The sequence below is a fragment of the Globicephala melas genome, chromosome X (genome assembly GCF_963455315.2).
Source record: "Globicephala melas chromosome X, mGloMel1.2, whole genome shotgun sequence".
Taxonomy (NCBI): domain Eukaryota; kingdom Metazoa; phylum Chordata; class Mammalia; order Artiodactyla; family Delphinidae; genus Globicephala; species Globicephala melas.
Window position 1 is genome coordinate 27,471,581 of NC_083335.1, and position 23,205 is coordinate 27,494,785.

The 23,205-nt window shown below is 42.2% G+C and overlaps 1 protein-coding gene across 3 annotated transcripts in view; it reads left to right on the forward strand.

Annotated features, from left to right (window-relative positions):
• LOC115848955 (A-kinase anchor protein 17B) overlaps nt 1-23,205 on the forward strand; it is a 141,512-nt gene that overhangs the window by 22,247 nt on the left and 96,060 nt on the right. Inside the window, exon 1 of one of the 3 annotated variants that reach the window (XM_060291808.1) lies at nt 98-169. The exons of the other annotated variants lie outside the window; for them this stretch is intronic. The gene's annotated coding sequence lies outside the window, so the exon portion shown is untranslated. Of the gene's footprint in view, nt 1-97; nt 170-23,205 lie in introns of those variants that run through there. 3 annotated transcript variants of the gene reach the window in all.

Sequence of the window (23,205 nt, forward strand, 5' to 3'; positions counted from 1 at the left end):
CGGGCTCCGGTGCGGGGGGCGGGCCAGGCTCCGCCCGGCGTAGGGCGGACCCGCGGCCCGGAAGGGAAGCCGGTCCGCGCCCCGGCCGAGCCGGCCTGGGGCCGGGGCGGGGTTGCGGATGCCAGCTCGGGGCTGAGGCCGCGCCGGTTTAATGTCTGCTCTTTGGCCGGTAGGTTTCTGTTTGCAGTTGAGAAGGAGTCACCGCGTTCTCTCAAGGCCTAGCCTGCTCCACTTCTTGCGTCCTGAATATTCAGTGCCCCCTCCACCGCCTTTTTTCCTTTCCACGTTCCACCTCGCCCCCTTCCTCCCCTCGCCTCTGTTCTCATCCCTCCAACCTTTTTTTCTGCCCCAGGAAAAAGCCTTACGGATTTCCCAGTGCAGAAGGGAAAAAACCTTCTTTAACATACACACGATATCAGACACTTGAATTAGGCTTTTCATACATTTACTCCTTTAATCCTCAAAACAGCCCTTAGTAGGTGTGTCCTCATTTATTGCTCTCAGTTGGAGAGGCTGTAGGTGTGGTGGTTAGGGCCTGGACTCCAACATGCGTTAGAATCTTGGCTCTGCAGTTTACCAGCTGTGTGACCTTGGGGAAGTCACTCAACCTCTCTGTGCCACAGTTGCTTCATCTATAATTTCTTCCTCTAGGGGTTGTTGTAAGTATTAAATGAAAAATGATGGAGGTAACACTACAGATGTGCTAGCCATGATTAGATGTTATTTTACAGAAGAGGAGACCAAGACAGAGAGATTGACTTGCTCTAGGCACAGCTGCTAGACGCCATCAGGATTCAAATCTAGGTCGATTTTATGCCAACATCCACTACCAGCTACACTAACACGTCCACGGCGACTGTAGAGTGTCTCTCAACCATTTTCAGTGGTTCTGCGAGCTAAGGGGACAACAGAGGCAAAGAAGGGTTAGGAGTGACTTGGCCAGAGTCTAAGAAGGATTTTGATAAGTTAAAAAATTCCAAACTTCTCCCAGTTTTCTCTTCTTAAAAAGCCATATCAGTAATAATAGTGAAAAGGCAGTCTAGCAGTCCATTAGTAGAAGACATCCCAGGTACACAGTTGCTTTTAGGCTTGTATAGTTACTTTCTACATTTACTAACACACATGATGATAAAGGATCCTTTTCTAAACAGCATTGCAGGGTCTAGATCAAGAGGACTTGTTCTACCTATTTATGAAACAAACAGGCAGAGAATATACTTGTGGTTGCCAAGGGGTATGGGGAGTGGGGGAGGGATGGGTTTGGGAGACTGGGATTGGCAGATGCAAACTATCATATATAGAATGGATAAACAACAAGGTCCTACTGTATAGCACAGGGAACTATATTCAGTATCCTGTGATAAACCATAATGGAAAAGAATATGAAAAAGAATGTATATATGTATATAACTGAATCACTTTGCTGTATAGCAGAAATTAACACAACATTGTAAACCAACTATACTTCAATAAAATAAAAAAGAAATGGAAAAAGAGGACTTGTTCTAGTTACAGAAACCTTGCTCTGCTCTCAACCACTGGGGATGCTTATTTTTCTTGTTTTGTGAATTCGCCTGTCTTGCTGTAAGCTAATTTCATGGCTGTGGGAGGTTGGAGAAAGTAGGTTGATGACTCTAAAGACCACTGCACCACCAGGGAAGCCCGACACTGGACTTTAAGAGGGTTCGAATTAGAATGTGGGGACTACAGTAAGGGAACCTTCAGTTACCAGTTCTGTCCTAAAGCACTCTGTTGGACAACAGGACTAGATCCTAAAGGTCCTTCAGGGAGCTCTGCCCTGGGAATGGAACAGTTGATGCAATAACCGCATTGTATGGAGACTGGCTCAACTGGGTTGTATTGGTTTTGTTTGGTTTGAAGGCAACTTGTGTAGGCCTTCAATTGCATCCACCTTGGGAACCAGGTATACCCTTTTCTTTAGCACTGCTGTTCTTTTTGTCTTCAGCAGGAATAAGATGCTCAAGTGAGCCAGAGGTAGGAAGAACCAGTTTAGTCTTCACAGCTGTGGGCCAGGAGAGATCGTGAGTTGATGGTGTATTTTACCCTCGAAAGTAATTTTTCACAACAGGAACCTTGCACAGTAAAATGAGTAACAGCAAAGTATTTATTTGCTGCCTTCTGTCTTTTCATGATAATGTGCTAACGTAACGAGGTTTGTTCATATTTTACTCAGCCAGAGTCTCATTCATTTGCTAAGCATTGGGAATATTATGTAGATTGATCTTAAACATAAATCAGTCCTTGAGGGTGTCCTATATTTGGATTGTGATTTGTAGACTCAAGCTAATCTCATTGCCTCTTTTTCATACTTGTTGAAAAGTCTGTGAAGGACATAGTAAGTTAAGATCTCCAACTTTGGAAAAGGCGCACAATGTGAAACTGGACTGCTGTGTTAAAGATAAATTTATGATAACTAAAAAAAAGAAAACAGAAAAACAGGAAAGAGGCAGTAAGTAATCTTAGAAGTAGTATTGTAATATGAGGAAAAAGGGTGGCTGGCTGATTCAGACCAGTAGGCAGCCTCCTGTCGTCCTCATCAGGCCTTGGGAGATGCTCACAGTTTTTGATTCTCCAACTCTCACTTTTTGTTTCTCTTCTCACTGAGTTAAATCTTCTGTTAGTACATTACCTTAGTTTAACTTGCTGATGTTTCTAAGATTATAGTTTATCTTGCTATATTTATGCCAATGTTGGTTGATTCCTGCTCTCTTAATTTGTATTTTATTCTTTAACCTTATGGAATTTTGTAAATTGCAAAAGTAGAATATACCTGTCATACCAAGAAAAACAGTATAGAAGTGTATTAAAGAAAATTAAGTCCCCCTGCGCATCCTCTGAGGTAACGTTAGAGCAACCAACCTTAGAGCTTGGGGGGTGTGTGTGTGTGTGTGTGTGTGTGTGCGCGTGCGCGCGCGCCTACATCTTTCCTGCAGTCAAATGCTCTTCCACTGAACTATACCCCCTCTGCTGTGTGCATCTTTCCTCGTCTTTTTTCTTAATGCTCAGACAAATATTCATTTGTATGGATTTTCCCCCTCTCTCCCTCCCTTCCTCTCTTCTAAAGAAAAAAGATAATTCCATTGGAAGGATATAAAAAAAACCCTGATAATCAGATTATCTCTAGGGAAGAAAACTGGGAGAGGTAGGAACAGAGGTGGAAGGGAGATTGACTTTTGACTGTGTGCCCTTTTGTACTGTTTGCTTTTTCCCCTCTTTTCTTTTTACCACGGGTATGTATTATCCATTAAAAAAAAAATCTCTCCGCCATCATCAATTTTGCCTGAAACATCCCCATTAGCTGCAGTGTTTCTGGTGATACTTGCCTTGCCATGAGGGAGGTGTTGGTTTTGAAATGTTGAACAACTCTTGGTGCAGTTCTGAATGAAACAAAATACAATCTGCTTTCTATTTACGTGGTAATTGCATTCTTGGGAAATTCTGTGTACATAAACACTGTGAGAAAAATGTTTTGTATTTTAGAGTTAAGCAGAGTTAAGTTTTCAACTCTGATAATTAGAAACAGCTTTTCCACCTACATGGATGCCTGGTGGGATCTTTGAAAGCCATGAAGGATGCAGGACAGTCTGGTGCATTGCAGATATGCAACATCCTTGCCCTGCCCATTAAATGCCAGTATGGTACCCCAATCACTCTGGCTCCCCTCTCCCCAGTGTCCAAAATGCCCTCTAGGGGACAGTGCCATTCCTTTTGAGAACCACTGTTCTAGCTGCTCTCTCTGGAAATTTCTTTCCTCAGATATTTGCAGAGCTGGTTCCTTGTTATCTCCTGTTAGAGGGCTCGCCTGACCACCCAGTCTACACAGCCCCCGTTCGCTCTGCCACATCGCCCCATTTCAATTCTCTGTATAGCATTTATCCCTAACTGCTCTTTTTCTTTTCTTGGTTTATTGTCTGTTTCCAGCTACCAGAACGTAAGCTCCATGAGGGAAGGGATGTTGTCTCTTGTTCACAGCTGTGTCCCCTGTGCCTGGAACACTGGCTGGCACATAGTTAGTGCTCAGTAAACATTAGTTAGATGAATGAAGGATGGAAGGAAGGAAGGAAGAAAGAAAGGAAAGAAGGAAGGAAATCTTCAGTTCTACAAGTTGGAAAAGATTAGCAGAACATAATGTCTTCACGAAATTATTTATTTAGGTCATATATGATAAATAGCAAAAGATTAACTGATTCACAAGATTGGTAGATTTATCAATTCCCAGTGAATAATATAAGCTTTGTCAGAAATTGGATGCTTGCCATTTTAAATTTCCAGCCACATCTGTAATTCTAAAGTGAACTGTGATATTTGACAGAGACTCCTTGTCCCCAGTCATCATTTTCACCATGTCTTGAGCAGCAGTTTTGGCAAGTGTGTCAACAATGACTTCAGCAGCCCTGACCTTTACAGTTAAATATAACACTATAAAGTGTGGCTTCCATAGCTTTTGCATTTCTCTCCCTTGGCACACTGTATTTAACTTTAAGCAATGCTTGAACCTCCTTCCATTCTGCTTCAAAATTTTTGCTGATGTTGAGGCAGGAAGGGTTCATATCAAAATGTGTGAGCCTTTTCCTTCTCTCGTTCTCTCACTCATTTATTCATTCCACAAATGTTTATTGAATACTTACTCTGTATCAGGAACTATGTTGGGGATACATATTTCACATAATGGAATTTAATTTGCTCCCATTACCAGGCTATGGTAATTCAAATTACAATGGCTTTTTATGGTAGTCACCTAATAGTTTTAGTTTCTTTGCAGCTGGTATTTTTAAAGCACTAAGAGATGGTCCAGGTGATGAAATGATACACCTTTAATATCTATCTGAAGACCTAGGGCTAAGCTCATCACATTTTTTTTTATTTTGGCCACGTGGCATGTGGGGTCTTAGTTCCCTGACCAGGGATCGAACCCGTGCCCCCTGCAGTGGAAGCGTGGAGCCCTAACCACAGGACTTCCAGGGAATTCCCTAAACTCATCACATTTTAATCACCAGCTCCACCTCTACACTTTTTGCCATTTATGTACAGTAAAATTACCTTGTTTCGGTGTAGAGTTAGTTATATGAGTTTTAACGCATGTATAGATCTGTGTGACCACCCTCACAATCAGGATACAGAACTGCTCCATCAGCCCCCAGAATGCTCCTGTGTTGCCTGTCTGTAGTCAAGGCCTCCCCCACCCCCAGCTCTGGCAGCCATTGATCTGTTCTCTGTTCTCATAGTTTTGCCCTTCGAGAATGTCATATAAATGAAAACATACAGCATGTAACCTTTTGAGACCGGCTTCTTTCACTCAGCATGATGCCTTTGAGATTCACCCACGTTGTTGTGTTCATCACTAGTTTCTTCCTTTTTACTGCTGAGTCATATTCCATTGTGTGGATGTACCACAATTTGGTCACCCACTTATCCATTGGTAGACACTTGGGCTGATTCCAGTTTTTGGCTATTATGAATAAAGCTGCTATGAACATTTGTGTACCGGTGCTTGCATGAAAATATCTCCTTTTATCACATGAAAGGTAACATTCTATAGATATAACTTTGGTACTTTGCTTTTTTCACTGTATACTATATTCTAGGGTTTACTCCAACTCAGTTCATGGGTATTGTTGTCGCTCTTATTTATAACCACATAGTATTCTATTGTATGGATGTACCATAGTTTATTTAGCCGTGCTCCTAGGAATGAACATTTAGGTGGTTTCCAATATTTTGCAATTATAAACAGTGTTACAATGAACAGCCTCTTGCGTGTGTATTTTTGTATTGTTGGGGGTTTATTTTCATCCACTGTTAAACTTTAACATCCCATTTGTAAACGCTGACGCATGGTGAGTCCAATGGAAAACAAAACAGAAAAGAATGATAATTCTTTTATAATTCTAATTCCTAGTAAATTATACGCGCCTTTACATAATTCCTGTACTAAAGGTTTGTCAGCTTCTGGAAATCATGTGTGGATGTGTAAATGAAAGAAATGCATTGATGTACAAGGACCTTCAAGATCCAGGGCCCCATACTGCTGCTCCAGATTGTGAAGTGCTCTGCAAAATGGCAGTGGTCACTGGCAGTGGACAGATTGAGGAAACTAGAGGCCAGGGTGCTGGGTGGTTTACCGTGTGAATGTCGAAATCACTGAGAATGATGAGAGAAGTTGGGACAGAGGACAGACAGTCAAGAACTAAAGCCTTTATGAATGAGGGCAGTGACCAGGAAGGTGACAGAAGACTACCAGCAGGATGGGGAGAGGGTGAAATAACAGGATGGTGTGAGTCGAGGAGGAGCCAGAGACTTCTCAAGAGTGGGGAGGAGCGAAGATCAGGAAGGGGCCTTGGGGAGCAGGGAGAGCTCCAGCTCCACCCCTTGGCACTCTCGAAGGTATTTAGCTGTGGGGAGATGAGAGAACAAACAGCCTGCACTTTAGAGGGGTCAGCAGACAGCCAAGGTTTCAGTTCCAGCAGGATGTGGAGGGAACATCCCGAGGAGAGGCTCAAGGCCACTGGGATTTAGCCCATCACAGACGGGAAGTTCTAACCTTAATCCAACCTGAACACTAATTTAACCCTCACCCTCACCCTAACCTGCTGGTAAGGTCCAGCTGTTGTCGTGGAAAGTGTTCCTTCTAGATCAGCTGGTGTTGGCAGCAGCAAGGAAAGTAGCAGCAGCTGGCTGCAATGAGCTGTGTAGCCCTTTGCCATTGGGGCACTGGGAGTGGTTTTCATTGTGTCTTCTGGAAGCTCTCCAAGATTGGGCCTGAGAGCCTGGTTGGAGGGTCACAGGGCTGAGCTCCTCCTGCAAGTGTGGCATGCACGGTTCTGGTGTTTAGTATCCTCAACCAGAGACTAGCCATATCTCCCACAATATTGCCATGCTGCTGCTATCTTGCATATAATTTGCATGAGGTTTGTTGCATTTTGAAAGACGGCCAAGGGAAAAGCTGACTGACTAATCAGCCAGATTTCCCAGGACAGTAGTACCTTGGTGGGAGTCCCTGCTATCTATTCCTTAGCTTTGCGGATCCAGAAATTCAACGTTGTCAGTGTACCCTGCAATAAGCTGATTCCGGGGGCTGACTCTTGATAACTACTGGGCACTCCTTCTCAGTCTCCGTTGCTGGTTCTTCTTCATCTCCACAGCCTCTAAATATTGGAGTGCTTCAGACTCAGTCCTTGAGCCTCTTCTCTGTTTAAACTGATTTCCACGGTGATCTCATCTAGTCTTGTGGCTTTAAATACCATCTATGTCCTGATGACTCTCAAATATGTATCTCCAGCTTGTAATCCTCCCCTGAACTCCAGATTCTCATACCCAGGTTCCTCCTTAATAGCTCCACTTGGACATCTAATGGGCATCTCAAGCCTAATGTGTCTCAAACCAAACCCCTGGTTTTCCCCATCAAAGCTGCCCCTCCCCTTGTCTTCCCCATGTCAGTAAATGAAACTTTTTTTTTTTTGGTAACTCAGGCCAAAAATCTTGTAGTTGTGCCTGGCACTCATTTTTCCCTTTAAAATTTATTCTCTCTCCCTTACATTATTGGAATTTCCTCCTAACAGGCCGTTCTATTCCCACCACTGCCCCCTTCTCTGCTTTCTTTTTCTCTATAGAATTTATCACTATCTGACATACTATGTGTTTTCCCTAAAAACCTGTCTTCCTTTAGCCCACTAGAATGTAAACTCCATGAGGGCAGGGGTTTTGTCTATTTTGTATACTTCTATATTTCTGGCTCTTAGAACGGTGCCATGACGCATAGGCTAGTAGGCACTCACTAAATATTTGTTTAATATATGAATGAATGAATGAACCGAGTCATATGACACTGATATATGCATCAGAATGTTTCTTAATTGACTGCGAGGAGTAGGACTGCTAAGCAGACCTGAATACTCACATTAGATATTCAAGGCACCCTCTTCCCTTTAGGGGAGTATTAATGGGCTATCATACTAGAATGAGAAGTTAGGGGAATATTAGGATAGATACCCTTTACAGGTAAATGTGATCAACCCATCTTCGTTGTAGGAATATGCCTTCCTATAAGACCATAATATTCATGGAAGCTGCTTTGGAATCACCCCTGCATTGGGCTCTTTGGCTCTCTTTTTTCTGCTTTTCATGTAAAAGAAACAAGGATAGCTTCTAAATTTTTGACTTGAGTAAATGGGTGGATGGTGATGCAATTAACAGAGATACGGAAGGACATCATGAGAATAATTTAGACTAGAAGTGACGTATAAGGATAAAGTATGAAAGGTGTTAAAACTGTAGTAAATCCAACTTGAGGCCTTGTTTCAAGTATTCAAGCTGTTACACCAAAAGCAAAGTTCTATCGTGGAAGAGATTGTACACCAATATCCATGTGCTCGTCTGTATTTCCCCTTGGCTTTCCTTTTAGCCAAGTGGGGTCATGTGGTTTTGTTCTGGCCAATGGAATGTGGATGGGATTGATAACTGCCACTTCCAGGCCTGGCCCATCCAATAGCCTTCATAATTTTTCATGCTGAAACTCTCTGCTGTTGCCGCAGCTAGAAGCAAAGGACTTGAGATGGCAGAGCACAATGCAAGGAACCTGGATCCCTGAGTTCATCACTTAGAGGAGACCTATCTAGGAGAGTTGTTTGACAGGAACCATCTCATAGGACTTTGTGTGAGTGAGAAATAAATCTTTGTGTTAAGTCAGTGAAATTTCAGCGTTGGTTTGTTACCACAGCAGAATCTAATCTACCCTGACTAACACATATATCTACACACTGTTATCCACAGGAAACCTCTCTCTACCTGAGCTACACATGGAGATTCAAGAGAAGCACTTAATGCTTGTCAGTTATGTTAAGGATTTTCTTCCTCAGCTTTATGAAGAGATGGGCAGTGACTATAAATGACTACTTTTGCTCAAGAAAGTCACTGACTTTCATAAGGAAAAGTCATCACTTGACTATTTGAGTTTCAAGAAAAATCTGAGGCTTCCCTGGCGGTGCAGTGGTTGAGAGTCCGCCTGCCGATGCAGGGGACACGGGTTCGTGCCCCGGTCTGGGAAGATCCCACGTGCCGCGGAGCGGCTGGGCCCGTGAGCCATGGCCGCTGAGCCTGTGCGTCCGGAGCCTGTGCTCCGCAACGGGAGAGGCCACAACAGTGAGTGGCCTGCATACCGCCAAAAAAAAAAAAAAAAAGAAAAATCTGTGTCTTTCTGGGGAGAAAACCTTCAATTTGAATGATCATAAGCATAGCTAGGATTGACTTTGAACAACCCAAATTTATGCTTTTATGACAAGCTTCATCATTGTAGTACCATGCAAGAGAAACTGAATGCAATGATTGCAAAAACTGTAGCTGTAGCACATATGCTTTGATGGAGATTGTGAGTTTGGGGTATTAAATGATTTTCATTGTCTAGATTACCTAGTTGTGAATTCAACTGAAGAACTTGCTGAAAACATTTTCATCATAATGAGGAGACCCTTGAAATGCTTGATTAAGTGTCTTCTGCAGAATTTCTCAAAGTGGATGCCAGTGGTGAATGGCTAATTGTGCTAATTTGGATCCTCCAGGAAGCAGATGCTAATATGGAGTTAAGAATACAAGATGTTGGGCTTCCCTGGTGGCGCAGTGGTTGAGAGTCCGCCTGCCGATGCAGGGGACACGGGTTCGTGCCCCGGTCCGGGAAGATCCCACATGCCGCGGAGCGGCTGGGCCCATGAGCCATGGCCACTGAGCCTGCGCGTCCGGAGCCTGTGCTCCGCAACGGGAGGGGCCACAACAGTGAGAGGCCCGCGTACCGCAAAAAAAAAAAAAAAAAAAGAATACAAGATGTTGACTGGGGATAATGCCTGTGAAAGCTAAAAGGGCAGGGAGCAAGAAGTCTGGGCAAGGAAAACCCTTAGACCATAATGCAGATCTGACACATGTGAAGGTGTTGGGGGAGGAAGGGGAATTGGGCAGAGATGACTTAGGCTGCAAGGCAGATGTGACAAAGTCTTGATCAACCCAATGGAGAGTTCTGGAGGAAAGACGGCCTGTTAGAAGAGTCCAAAGTTGGACAGAAATGGCCAGGCCCTAGTATTGCCGCCATGCTCCGTCATTGGCTGTAATCTTCCAAGGGAAAGCATGGTCTTGTTGAGAATGCTGCAGCTGACCTTGGAAGGTGCTGCAGCTGGAGGCTGTCAGCTAACTTCACTCCTTACAGATATATGGCACATTCTTTCTTGAAGAGTGATCTAAGCCGTGCACCTCCATGCCTGCCCAGTTTTCCCTTTGTGTTGCCTGGATTTTCTTCTCCAAAACTGCACAATTTTCCTGTGAGCCTCTCTTTCTATGGGAAACATAGTAGAGGAGGTTAATGGGAAGAATTACACCTTGCTGCAGTTGGTCTCAGGGCTTCCACTGGTTGTCATCTTCTCCCTTCTCCACTATCCACTCTATAGTCATATTGATTTTCTGTCTGCTTGATCTGTCAATTACTGGCAAAAGGGTGTTGAAGCCCCCAATTCTGATAGTGGGTATATCCATTTCTCCTTTCAGTTTTGTCAGTTTTTGCCTCACCTATTTTGGTGCTCTGTTGTTAGGTGCATATACATTTAGGATTGTTATCTCTTCTTGAGAATTGGCCACTTTATCATTATGTAATGCTCCTCTTCATGCTTGATAGTATTCCTTGTTCTGAAAGCTACTTTGATAGAAATGTAGCAACTTCAGCTTTCTTTTGGCTAGTGTTTTCCTGGTATATTTGTGTCTATTCTTTTTATTTTATTTTATTATTTATTTATTTTTTAAAATTTTATTTTATTTTATTTGTTTATTATTTTTGGCTGCGTTGGGTCTTTGTTGCTGTACGCAGGCTTTCTCTAGTTGCGATGAGCGGGGGCTACTCTTCTTTGGGGTGCGTGGGCTTCTCATTGCGGTGTCTTCTCTTGTTGTGGAGCACAGGCTCTAGGCACGCGGGCTTCAGTAGTTGTGGCTCACAGGCTCTAGAGTGCAGGCTCAGCAGTTGTGGCACACGGGCTTAGTTGCTCCATGGCATGTGAGTTCTTCCCGGACCAGGCTTGAACCTGTGTTCCCTGCATTGGCAGGCGGATTCTTAACCACTGCGCCACCAGGGAAGTTCCTATCCTTTTTATTTTTGACCTACCTGTCTTTATATTTAAAGTGGGTTCCTTATAGACAACATATAGTGGGTCTTGTTTTTTTATCCACTCCAACAATTTCTGTCTTTTAATTGGTGCAGTTAGACCATTCACATTTAAAGTGATTATTGATATAGTTAGATTAATATCTACCACCTTTGTCAGTGTTTTCTATTTGTTGCATTTGTTCTCTGTTTCCTCACCACCCTCTTTTTCTGTCTTCTATGATTTTAATTGAGCTTTTTATATGATTCCATTTTATTTCCTCTCTTAGTATGCCAATTCTTTTCTTTTCTTTTTGTGTTTCTTTATCTATTTTTCCTGTTAGTGTACCAATTATAATTGTTGCCCTAGAGTTTATAATATACATTTTAAAAAACTTACTCTTTTTTAAAAACATATTTACTTATTTATTTGGCCGTGCTGGGTCTTAGTTGTGGCACGCGGGATCTTCGTTGCTGCATGTGGGATCTTTGCTGTGGCATGCGGGATCTTTAGTTGCAGCATGCAGGATCTTTAGTTGTGGCATGTGGGATCTAGTTCCCTGACCAGGAGTTGAACCTGGGCCCCCTGCATTGGGAGTGCAGGGTCTTAACCTCTGGACCACCAGGGAATTCCCTATAATATACATTTTTAACTAATCTAAGTCTGCCTTCAAATAATACCATACTGCTTCATGTGTAGTACAAGTTCCTTATAACAGAGTATTTTTGATTCCTACCTCCCATCCCTCTGGCCTCCAGAGTGCACTGCTGGCAGCTTATAGTTCAGTGGGACTCTTGCTGTGCCCCTGGTAAGAGTGTGCCCTCTTTGAGGACAAGTACCTCTTACACTGCAGAGCTCAAAATTAAGGGGACTGAAAGTACAATGTCTCCCTACTAGTAAGTTATTGGGAATGACTGTGTATGTGGTGACTTCTGCTTCCACTCCTTGGCTGCACCCATGTACTTCTCCTCTGGGGGAGATGGTGCTATACAGAGGTCTCTGATTAGCATTTACTTTGTATCCTGGAGGATGGTACCACATCCTTGCAGAGTACTGCTTCTGAGCTGGTGCTTCAGCTGCACCCTCAGCAGGCCATTCCATTGCTTTATCAGGTCAGCTACTTCTGAATGGTGTGGAAGGTAACATGCCGGGGGTCCTGTGGTCACAAGCACACTCCCACACTTCCTTTGAAGCAAGTCCCTGGTCAGCTGCTATGCTGTGTCAGATTCCATGGTGTGCACAGTCAGGCACTCCTTAGGTCCCTGGATACTGTGGTGCTGGCTGAGTTTCTGTGGGCAGGAAAGTCAAAACCACACCCAGAATAAATGTCCATTTCCATGAGAGTGAATTTCTGGTCCTTCCTGGACGGAAGAGGCCCTGTCATCCCTATTGCTAGTTATGAGACCAGTCCCGTGTTTGCCCCTCCTACTGTCCGCCCTGGCCTGCAGAGGAGAGCCACATGAACTTCTCAGTGATGCTGGCGCCCTCTCACCAGCACATTCCTCATGGCCTTGGTGAACGGTGTGTTCCCTGAGCCCTCATGTGCAACATAATCCTCCAGTGGATCTTCTGGCCTCACATAACATATCCACTCCCAGGGTCCACTGAGCCTTCTAAGCCACTGTCTGTCATGGCAGTTCAGGCATTTCTACCCAAAGTTAATATCAACCAACATGTTTTCCATGCTTCTAGGATCCAACCTTCTAAGTGTGTTAGTATCGTTATACAGGGTCCTTGCCAGGGTGTTAAATCCTGTATCCCAGGAGAATACACCTATATTTACAAACTATCTTTCATCCAAATTTGTGTTCTACCTCCCTATTTATTACCTGGAACCCCTTCCTAGAGAGACACTTTAGATCTCTGGGTATTCAATGTCTAGCAGTCCTCTAAATGTCTCCCCTTTCCCCAGCATACACTCACCTAAGTAAATGGCCGTAGATCCCTTTAGGGAAGGACTGGAACTATTATTATGGTCTGTAATTACCATGGTGATGCAGTGTCCTTCCTCCTGGGGACCTAGCCACTTCTTCAGTCAGTGGGTTCTGGGTCTGAAAACTGACTCAGGTCCAGGAACTGGGCAGAGCATCATGGCTTTTCTGGGGGGTGTTAACCCTCAGCCTCTTTTCTATTGCTGCTTTTTTTTTTTTTTTTGCGGTACACGGGCCTCTCACCGTTGCGGCCTCTCCCGCTGCGGAGCACAGGCTCCGGACGGGCAGGCCCAGCGGCCATGGCTCACGGGCCCAGCGGCTCCGCGGCATGTGGGATCCTCCCGGATCGGGTCACGAACCCGTGTCCTCTCCATCGACAGGCAGACTCTCAACCACTGCGCCACCAGGGAAGCCCTATTGCTGCTTTTTAAAAATTATATAATCAAACAACATCCTTATTGGTGGTCCGTCTATTTGCTCCTAGGGGTGCCATACTCTATTAATCCTCTCCCTGCGGGTCAAACTCTCTTGGCTGCCCCTCTGACATTGCCAGTCATTATAGTTATTGTGACCTCCCGGCTTTGGGCAGTTAAACACAGCCAAAGCTGCGGTCCTTATTACTTTGGCCTCTATTAATGAACCCAACTCTGTGATTGCCTCTCCTAGCATCTCCCCTGGCCTGCAAAGAAGAGCCACCGCAGAACTTCTTGGTGATGCTGGCCTCCCTCTCACCCGCGCATTCCTCTTGGCTTTGGTCAGTGGTGTGTCTCCTGAGTCCTCCCATGCCGCGTTACTCTCTGGTGGGTTTTCTGGCCTCAGGTAACATATCCACTCCAGCATGCTTGCTTCTTTGAACCTTTGGATTCCTTTCTTGACCATCTACTGTGGCAATTCAGGCATTTTAACCTCGCTCAGTGTGGTTCATCACTTTCTCCAGGCTTCTAGGAGCCACCGTAACTGTGGGTTTGTACCTACCCCTAGGGTCCATGCCAAGGTGTTAAGACCTGTATCCTGAGAGTGCTCCCAAGTCAATAAACCCTCCCTTATCCAGTCTTAAGTTCTGGACCCAGAACTTGAAACACCCTTGAAATCCAATCCATGGGATCTCTCTGGCTCCTTCCAGCATATGTTGGCGAGGTCTGGCAGCCCTTTTGGTGTATATAGACCCTTTTCTTTCTTACCAAGTCCAGTACATCCCTGGCTGGGTTATACCCTAGTTACTGGCCTGATAACCAGGAGAAGAGGTGAAGGCAGATCTTGTGCCTTATAGGGGAGAGGCCTTTTTACCGTCTTCCCTAAAGAAGTGGGGTGAATGCTAGCCCTTAATACGGAGGAATGGGTTACCTCCGCACGCTCTGAGGATTCCGAGCAGTCTGGGGAGCCAGAAATCTTTGGAGGCATCTACTTAGATGTTCTCATGCCATTTGTCAGGATCCTGGGTTTTCCCAACTAGAGCCCTGACCTTGGCATAACAGATCTGCTTTGGATAAGCATTCAGTCATCTTTGAAGCTTGGTGACTCTAATTATTAAGTTCTAAGTTTGGTCTTTAGATTTTTCTGCTCGCTCATTGAAGAAGGTAAGGACCTCTTTGTGAGCTACCAAAGAGGCACCCTGGCTTTTACACTTAGTTTTCTGATGTTAGTTGCCCTCAGCAGTTCTATTATTCCTCCATAGGGTTTCAGTGCAATTTCATAAGAGCCAGCCAATTCCACTGTCCTTGTAAACAGTGTTATCCACATCTTCTTTTCATTGCATCTGCCAGAACATTGTCTTTCACCAGAGCATTCTCCCAACTCACTACCAGTGAAAGTTTTAGCAGCTGGGCCTTGGCCCACATACCACTTGGGATGACGTTCTCATTTCATTTCATGTAGCAAATGATCCAGTCCCAAAGCCCCACCTTACCTCTGCTTTCTCAGACCAATCCTAGTACCAGTTGTTGTCAGTTCAGGTCCTCTGGGAAGCAGACACTGAGACAGAGTTAGGAGTGCAAGAGGTTTACTGGGGGTACTACCTGTGAAACACAAAGCAGGAAGAAGTAAGATTGGGCAGGAAATGCCTCAGACCATGATGCAGACCTGACACTTGTCAACAGAGAGAGGCTAGGCAGGAGAATTAAGAAGGGTGAGTCTCAGATGACTGTGCAGATCTGACAACATCTAATCTCAAAATGTGAGAATGCTCCAGGACTCAGTCCTTGGTCCACATCTGTTCACCAGCTTCGCTTCCTCCCTTAATAATCTCTTCCAGTCCCATGGCTTTAAATACCACCTATACTGATGACTCAAAATAAAAATCTAGCCCAGACATTCCCCTGAGCTCCAAACTTGTATATTCAACTGACACCTCCACTTGAAGATTTAGTAGATTTCCAGTTCAACATGTCCAAAATGGAACACTTGATTCTCACCCTGTTCCAATCTATTCTTCCCAAGGTCTTCCTCACCTCAGTAAATAGCTATCACTGTTCACCCAGTTTCCAAGTTAGCCATCTTTGATTGTCTCCTCTGCCTTATTTCCCATGCGTATCCATTTTATTAATAAGTTCTGCTATCCCTTCTGTTCTTCAGACATGCCAAGGTATTTCCATATGCAGTTCCCTCTGCCAGAAATGATCTTCCTCTGTCTTCACATGGGGATCCTTCTACTTCAGCTCTCAGCTTAAAGATTCTCTCTCCAGAGAGAACTACTACAAACGCTCTCTTATACTCTCTCATAGTGCCCTGTATTTCCTTCATATCACTTTCATTGGTCCCTATACATTTGTTTGTCTCATGTCTTTCTCCCTCATTAGCACGTAAGCTCCATGATGAGAGGAGCCTGCCTGTTTTGTTCACTACTGTATCCCCAGTAAATGCCATATAGTAAGTGTGCCATATTTATCAGATGAAGAGATGGATTAAAAATATTTCCAACAACTTGTTGTCTTCTGTCACTGAATAAAATCATTTAAAAAATTGTGGGGCTTCCCTGGTGGCGCAGTGGTTAAGAATCCACCTGCCGATGCAGGGAACACGGGTTCGAGCCCTGGTCCGGGAAGATCCCACATGCCGCGGAGCAACTAAGCCCGTGCGCCACAACTACTGAGCCTGCGCTCCAGAGCCTGCGAGCCACAACTCCTGAAGCCTGGGCACTCTAGAGCCTGTGCTCTGCAACAAGAGAAGCCACTGCAATGAGAAGCCTGCGCACCGCAACGAAGAATAGCCCCCTCTCGCCGCAACTAGAGAAAGCCCTCACGCAGCAACGAAGACCCAACACAGCCAAAAATCAAATAAATAAAATAAATAAATTAAAAAAAATTGTGGATTAGGGAAATGAAGAAGTACCCTTAAGGACATCTAGTTCCAGTAATATAGTGGACATGGTCAGTGCTTCCCAACTGCATTAATAATATTAATATTAATAACACTAACACAGCAGCAGTAACAAAGTACCACAGACTGGGGGCAGACATTTATTGTCCTGTAGTCCTAGGGGCTAGAAGTCTGGGATCAGCTGTCAGCAGGGTTGGTTTCTTCTGAGGGCTGTGAGAGAGAATCTTTCCCTGCTTCTCTCTTAGCTTCTGGTGGTTTTCCGGCAATCTTCAGTGCTCCTTGGCTTGGAGGTGCATTGCTCCAGTCTCTACCTTCACCCTTACGTGGCATTTTCCCTCAGTCTCAGTCTCTGTCTATGTGTCCAAATTTTCCTCCTTTTTAAAGGATACCAGTTATGTTGGACTAGGGTCCACCCTAATGACCTCAGTTTTAAGTTGATTACCTCTGTAAAGGCCTTATTTCCAAATAAGGTCACATTCTGAGGTACTGGGGGTTAAGATTCCAACAAACCATTTGAGGGGCTATAATTCAACCTTTAACTCCAACCCTTTTGAGGAGGGGGACAAAAATAAGAGAATATCGATTTTTATTTTTAAATCAGGAAGTAAGGTATTAATATTTAACATGTGAGTTTACAACATGAGCATGCTGACTCAGTCTTATGTCTGACAATTGGTGTCAGAAACAGGTTACAAAGTTCGTATCCTGAAACAAGAATGGGAGTTCCACAATACAGAGGGTTTAGCAGTGGTGTCATACTCCTTCTTTTACTTCTAGTGTATTGCAAGGTTTTGCCATTTGCTGTGTCGAATTAAGTGAATCCATGAATGATATGATGATCTTGTTTTAATTAACCCTTATAAAATGTAAAAGTAGATTAAAATGATTCCTGTAAAAACAAATAAATACCCCTCTGCTCAACCTCCCCACAAACCCAGCCATAGATTAAAAATAACACTAATACTTCAGGCTCAAAGAAGTAGCAAAAAAGAAAAAAAAGGGAAAATAGGGCAAGTAGAAAGCACAAATTAAAGTCATAGAAAGAATTCCAATAAACTAGCAATGACAAGTGTAAACAGATGAAGCTTACAAGTTAAACAATATATACTGACAAATTGTATTTTTAAAGATCCAGCTATGCTGTTTATAAAAGATATATCTAAAATATAAGGACACAGAAAGTTTGAAAGTAAAAGACAGAAGAAAGTATGCCCAGAAATGTATAACCTTTATAACCAAAAGAAAACTGGTACCATGATTTTTTTTAAAAATTAATTAATTAATTAATTTTTGACTGCGTTGGGTCTTCATTGCTGTGAGGGCTTTCTCTAGTTGCGGCGAGTGGGGGCTACTCTTCGTTGTGGTGCATGGGCTTCTCATTGCGGTGGCTTCTCTTGTTGCAGAACACAGGCTCTAGGTGCGCAGGCTTCGGTAGTTGCGGCACGCGGGATCAGTAGTTGTGGCTCGCGGGTTGTAGAGCTCAGGCTCGGTAGTTGTGGCGCACGGGCTTAGCTGCTCTGTGGCATGTGGGATCTTCCGCAACCAGGGCTCAAACCCGTGTCCCCTGCATTGGCAGGTGGATTCTTAAGTACTGCGCCACCAGGGAAGCCCAGTACCATGATGTTAATATCAGACAAAATGAACTTTAAGGTAGAAAACATTAGGCATAAATATGGTCACTACATTATGATGAAAGGATCAATCCATCAGGAAGGTATAAAAATTCTAAACCTGTATGTAATCTAATTATATTATTGTAAAAAAGCAAAAATGGACAAAATTACAAGGAGAAAAGGAGAAATACACACAAATAGGAGAGACTTTAACATACTTCTCTTCATATTTGAGAGATTATGCAGACAAAAAATTAGTAGTGTATAAAAGATTTGAAAGCACAATTAAGAGACTTTCTCTACTGGACATATATAGAAACTTACATTTATCAATTAGGTAATACATGTTCTTTTCAAGCACAAATATAACAGTTTAAAAAATTGATCATTAAATTGCAAACTAACAAATACCAAAGAATATTAATCATGGAAATCGTAGTCTTTAATCACAGTGAAATTATATTAGAAATAATAAGCAAGAGGATAATTTTTAAAATAAATTTATTTATTTTTGGCTGCATTGGGTCTTAGTTGCTGTGCATGGGCTTCTCATTGCGGTGGCTTCTCTTGTTATGGCGCATGGGCTCTAGGCATGCGGGCTTCAGTAGTTGTGGTGCACGGGCTCAGTAGTTGTGGCTCGCGGGCTCTAGAGCGCAGGCTCAGTAGTTGCGACACACGGGCTTAGTCGCTTCGTGGCATGTTGGATCTTCCTGGACCAGGGCTCGAACCCGTGTCCCCTGCATTGGCAGGCGGATTCTTAACCACTGCATCACCCAGGAAGTCCAAGAGGATATTTTTAAAGCTACATATACTTGGATATTTATAATCACATATCACATGGGTCAAAGAAGAAATTGTACTGGAAACTAGAAAATATTTAGAACTGAATGATAATGAAAATACGAAGTATCAGAGCTTGTGAGGGTGCAACTAAGGTGGTCCTGAGGGGAAAATGCATGGCTTTAAGTTCTTGTATTAGCAAAGGTGAAAGGCTAAAAAGTAACTCAAGAAGTTAGAAAGTAAACAAGAAAGTAGAAGGAAAGAATTTCAAAAAGTTAAGAGCAGAAATTAATAAAACAGAACACCAAGCCAAGTCAAGAGGAACAACAGAATAAAACACTAGTTTTTTATATAAATATAAAGATGACATATATACATGCTGGATATGCCAAGATAGGGCTTGATCTCATGTGCTTAACTGTTAACGTTAACAGATAATTACTCTTGTTAAAGTTTGTATTTCTTCTTGTGTAATTTTATTCTAATAAATGTTATTGATTAAATAGAGAATTAAATGTGACTCAGTCTTTGCAAGTCTATCTTGTAAATGCATTTACAAATCAGAAAAAAATGAACACCTGGTTGTTTGAGAAAGATGAATAAAGCACACAACTCTCTAGCTAGATGAATAAAACAGACAACCCTCTGGAAAAAAAGGAGAGAAGGCACAGATCATAAAAATGCAAGAGTTGTAAAGTAACTGACACAGTGGATAGGATATTGAAACAATAATAAGAGAGCTTTATGAACATCTTTATGCCAGTACATTTGAAAACTGAAATAAAATGGATAATTTCATATAAAACTACAATTTACCATAGTTGACTCAGGAAGAAATGGGAAAACTGAGCAAACATGATTATTAATGAGACTGAAACAGTCATTAAAATCTACTAAGGAACCAACAAACAAGCACAATACACAACTCACCACACACCCAGTAAATGGTTGTACGGGTGAGTTCCAACAAACATTCAAGGAGCAGATCATCTCAATACTGTATAAACTGTGGCAGTAAATCCTCTCCAACTCATTTTATAAGGCTAGCATAACCTTGATGCCAAACCAGGCAAGGCTATTGAGAAAGGAAAATTACAGGCTAACTTCATTTATGAATATACATGCAAAAATCCAAAATAAACTACTAGCAATCAGAAACAATAATGTATTAAAAAATACATTACGGCCAAGTTGCGTTTATCTCAGTAATAGAAATGTTTTAAGATAAGAAAAATCTACTAGGTCACCACTATAATAGAATAAAGGAGCAAAACTAGCACTTCTATTCAACCTTGTACTGTGGGTTCCAGTCAGTATAGTAATAAAAAGAAAATAAATGAAAAGTATCAAAGGTGAAACAAAGATTATTAACAGATGACATGATTGTCTATGTAGAAAATACAAGAGAATATGCAAACATTGAAACAAATAAGGTTTGAGGGTATAAGAGCAATATAAAAAAATCAACAGTGCAACTGTTAGAGCTTACGGTAGCAACAAAAACTAAAAGACACCCAGGAATAAATCTAATAAAAGATGTGTTAAGGCCTCTATGTAGAAAAGTAGAAAACTTTATTGAATAACATTAAAGAAAACCTAAGGTAATGGAGGGACAAAAATATGTTCATGTATAGGAGAACTTAGTGAGTAATGGTGTCAAGTCTCCCTAAATTCACTTAGAGATTTAATTAAATTCTAATTAAAATTCTAAATAGGAACAAGAATAAAAAAGACAGTATTAAGCAGCACGAAATACCATACCAGATGTCAACACTTCTTATAAGCTATAGTAATTAAGATATAGCAGAGAAAAAGAAATAGATCAGTGGAACACTATAGAGAGACCAGAAACAGACCCACACATAGATGGAAACTTGATACATAACAGTGCGGAAAGGAGGAATTATTTAACAGATGTTACTGGAACCATTGGTTATCCATATGGAAAAAAGTTAGTCAGATTAGATCCTGACTGCACATTGTATACAAAAACGAATTCAATGTGGTTTTATGACCTAAATGTGACAAGTACTTGAAAACTTCTGGAAGATAATTGCAGGCAAATATCTTTACAACCTTGTGGTAGGGAAGAATTTCTTAAACAAAATGCAAAGAGATAAACTGTAAGGAAAAGCTTGATAAATTTTACTACACTGAAATTTAAAAATTTGTGTGTAAAGAAATGAATCATGAACAAAATGAAAAATGAAAAAAAAAACAAGCCACAGACTAGGAAAAATATTTGCAACATGCTTGCTCCTGCCTTAGACCCTTGGCACCTGATCTTCCTCTGCCTAGAACAATCTTCATCCGAATAGAGGTTTCACTCTCTTCTTCAATTCAGTAATGCCTCTGTTCAAATGTCACCTCCTCAGAGAGGCCTTTCTGACCACCCTGTTGAAAGTAACACCTCTGTCACTTCATCATCTTCCTCTGTTTTCTCTTCATAGCACTTATTACTATCTGACATCCTATGTCTATTTGCTCATTTATTTATTGCCCATCTCTCCACTCCTTGAGAGTAGGGACTTTGTTTTGCTGACTGTCATATTTCTCAGACCTCAAACAATGTCTAGTGCATGGTATATACTAATATATACTTTTCAAGTGGATAATAAATGAATATAAATGATAAGGGATTAGTATTCAGAATATGTAAAGCACTATAGATCAACTAGAAAACTTTGAACAAATGGCTCAATAGGAAAATTGTTAAGGGCTCTGAACAGGCAGTTCACAGAAGAGGACACCTGAAGGGGCAATAAAAATATGGAAAGAGATTTAATATCATTTGCAATGAGGAAAATGCAAAGTTAAACGATAACTTCACACTCAAGAGACTGGCAGAAATGAAAAGTCTGATAATGCTGGTTGTCAGAAAGGACTTAAGGGAAAAGGAACTCTGTTCACAACCATCCTGAGAAGAATTTGGGAATATCTAATAAAGATAAACATGCACTTACCTTAAGACCCAGAAATTCTACTCCCAGGCAAATATGCTAGAGATGCTTTTTCATATTTGAGTCAAGTGACTACACAAGAATGTTTACAGCAGCATTGTTTTAATAGCAAACCACTGGATATAAACCGAATGTATACCACCAGTAGAATAGACAAACCATGGTATAGTCATAAAATGGGATACTCTACAGCAATAAAAATTAACAAATTACAGCTGGCCCTCCATAACCACAGATTCTGCGTCCGCAGATCCAACCAACCTCGGACTGAAAATATTCAAAACAAAATTTCAGAAGGTTCCAAAAAGCCAAACTTGAATTTGCTGCACACTAGCAACTATTCGCATAGCACTGACATTGTATTTACAGTTATAGCATTTACACTGCATTAGGTTATTACATACTTACATGATTTGAAGTACAGGGGAGGATAGTGTCGGTTATATGCAAATACTGCACCATTTTATAGAAGGCCCTTGAGCATCCATGGATTTTGATATATATGGGGGGTCCTGGAACCAATCCCCTGTGGATATGGAAGAACAACTGTATAACTATACACATCGTTGTGGGTGAATCTCATAAACACACAGAGCAAAAGAAGCAAATTGCCGAATACATGCTGTATAATTCCATTTACGTAAAGTTTCAAAATATGATAGACCGTGCCATATGTTGTCTATGTATAGATGGACATGTGGTCAAAGGGTAGTGGTTAACTCTGAAGTGGGAGGGAGTGGCATGGGATTAGAAGAGGGTACAACAGGGGGCTTCAACTGTCTGTGTTCTTTTACTTTAAGAAGAGGCAAATATATTAAAATTTGACAGAGATGGGAGGGTAGTGATCATATCGTGACATGACATGAGTAGTAATTTCATTATTCCCTTAGTGTGTGCTTGAAATGATTCATTTGAAGAAATTACCATTAGTTCAGTATCATCTGTGTTTGGGTATGTGCGAGTTAAATGCTTAACCAGTTTGGTAATGCTACTATTTTCCCACCCTCATGGCCTCCTCTTTCTGTTTATACTATCCCAGCTTTAGAGTTATTTGCTGAACAGGGATCACACAGTTCTTGAACTTGAATCTCAGCTTAATTTTGGACAGGAGTCAGCCAACTTTTTCTCTTAAGGCCTAGCTCGTAAATATTTTCCGTTTTGTGGGCCACATGTTCTTTGTTGCTTCTACTCAAGTCTGCCATGGTATCTGGAAAGCAATGTGGTGGGCAGGATTCTAAGATGGCCCTCAAGCTGCCTGACCCCTGATGTACATACACTTTATCTCAGTTGTTCAATTAAACACTAATCCAGGTGCTGCTGAGAAGGGATTCTGGAGATGTAATTCAGATCCCAAATCAGTTGAGCTTAAGACTATCCCTGGTAGGCTTAACCTAATCAGATAAGAGGAGAGACTCAGCTTTGAGGGAGAGTCTCTTGCTGGCTTTGAAGATGGGAGATCCATGGGGCAAGGAAT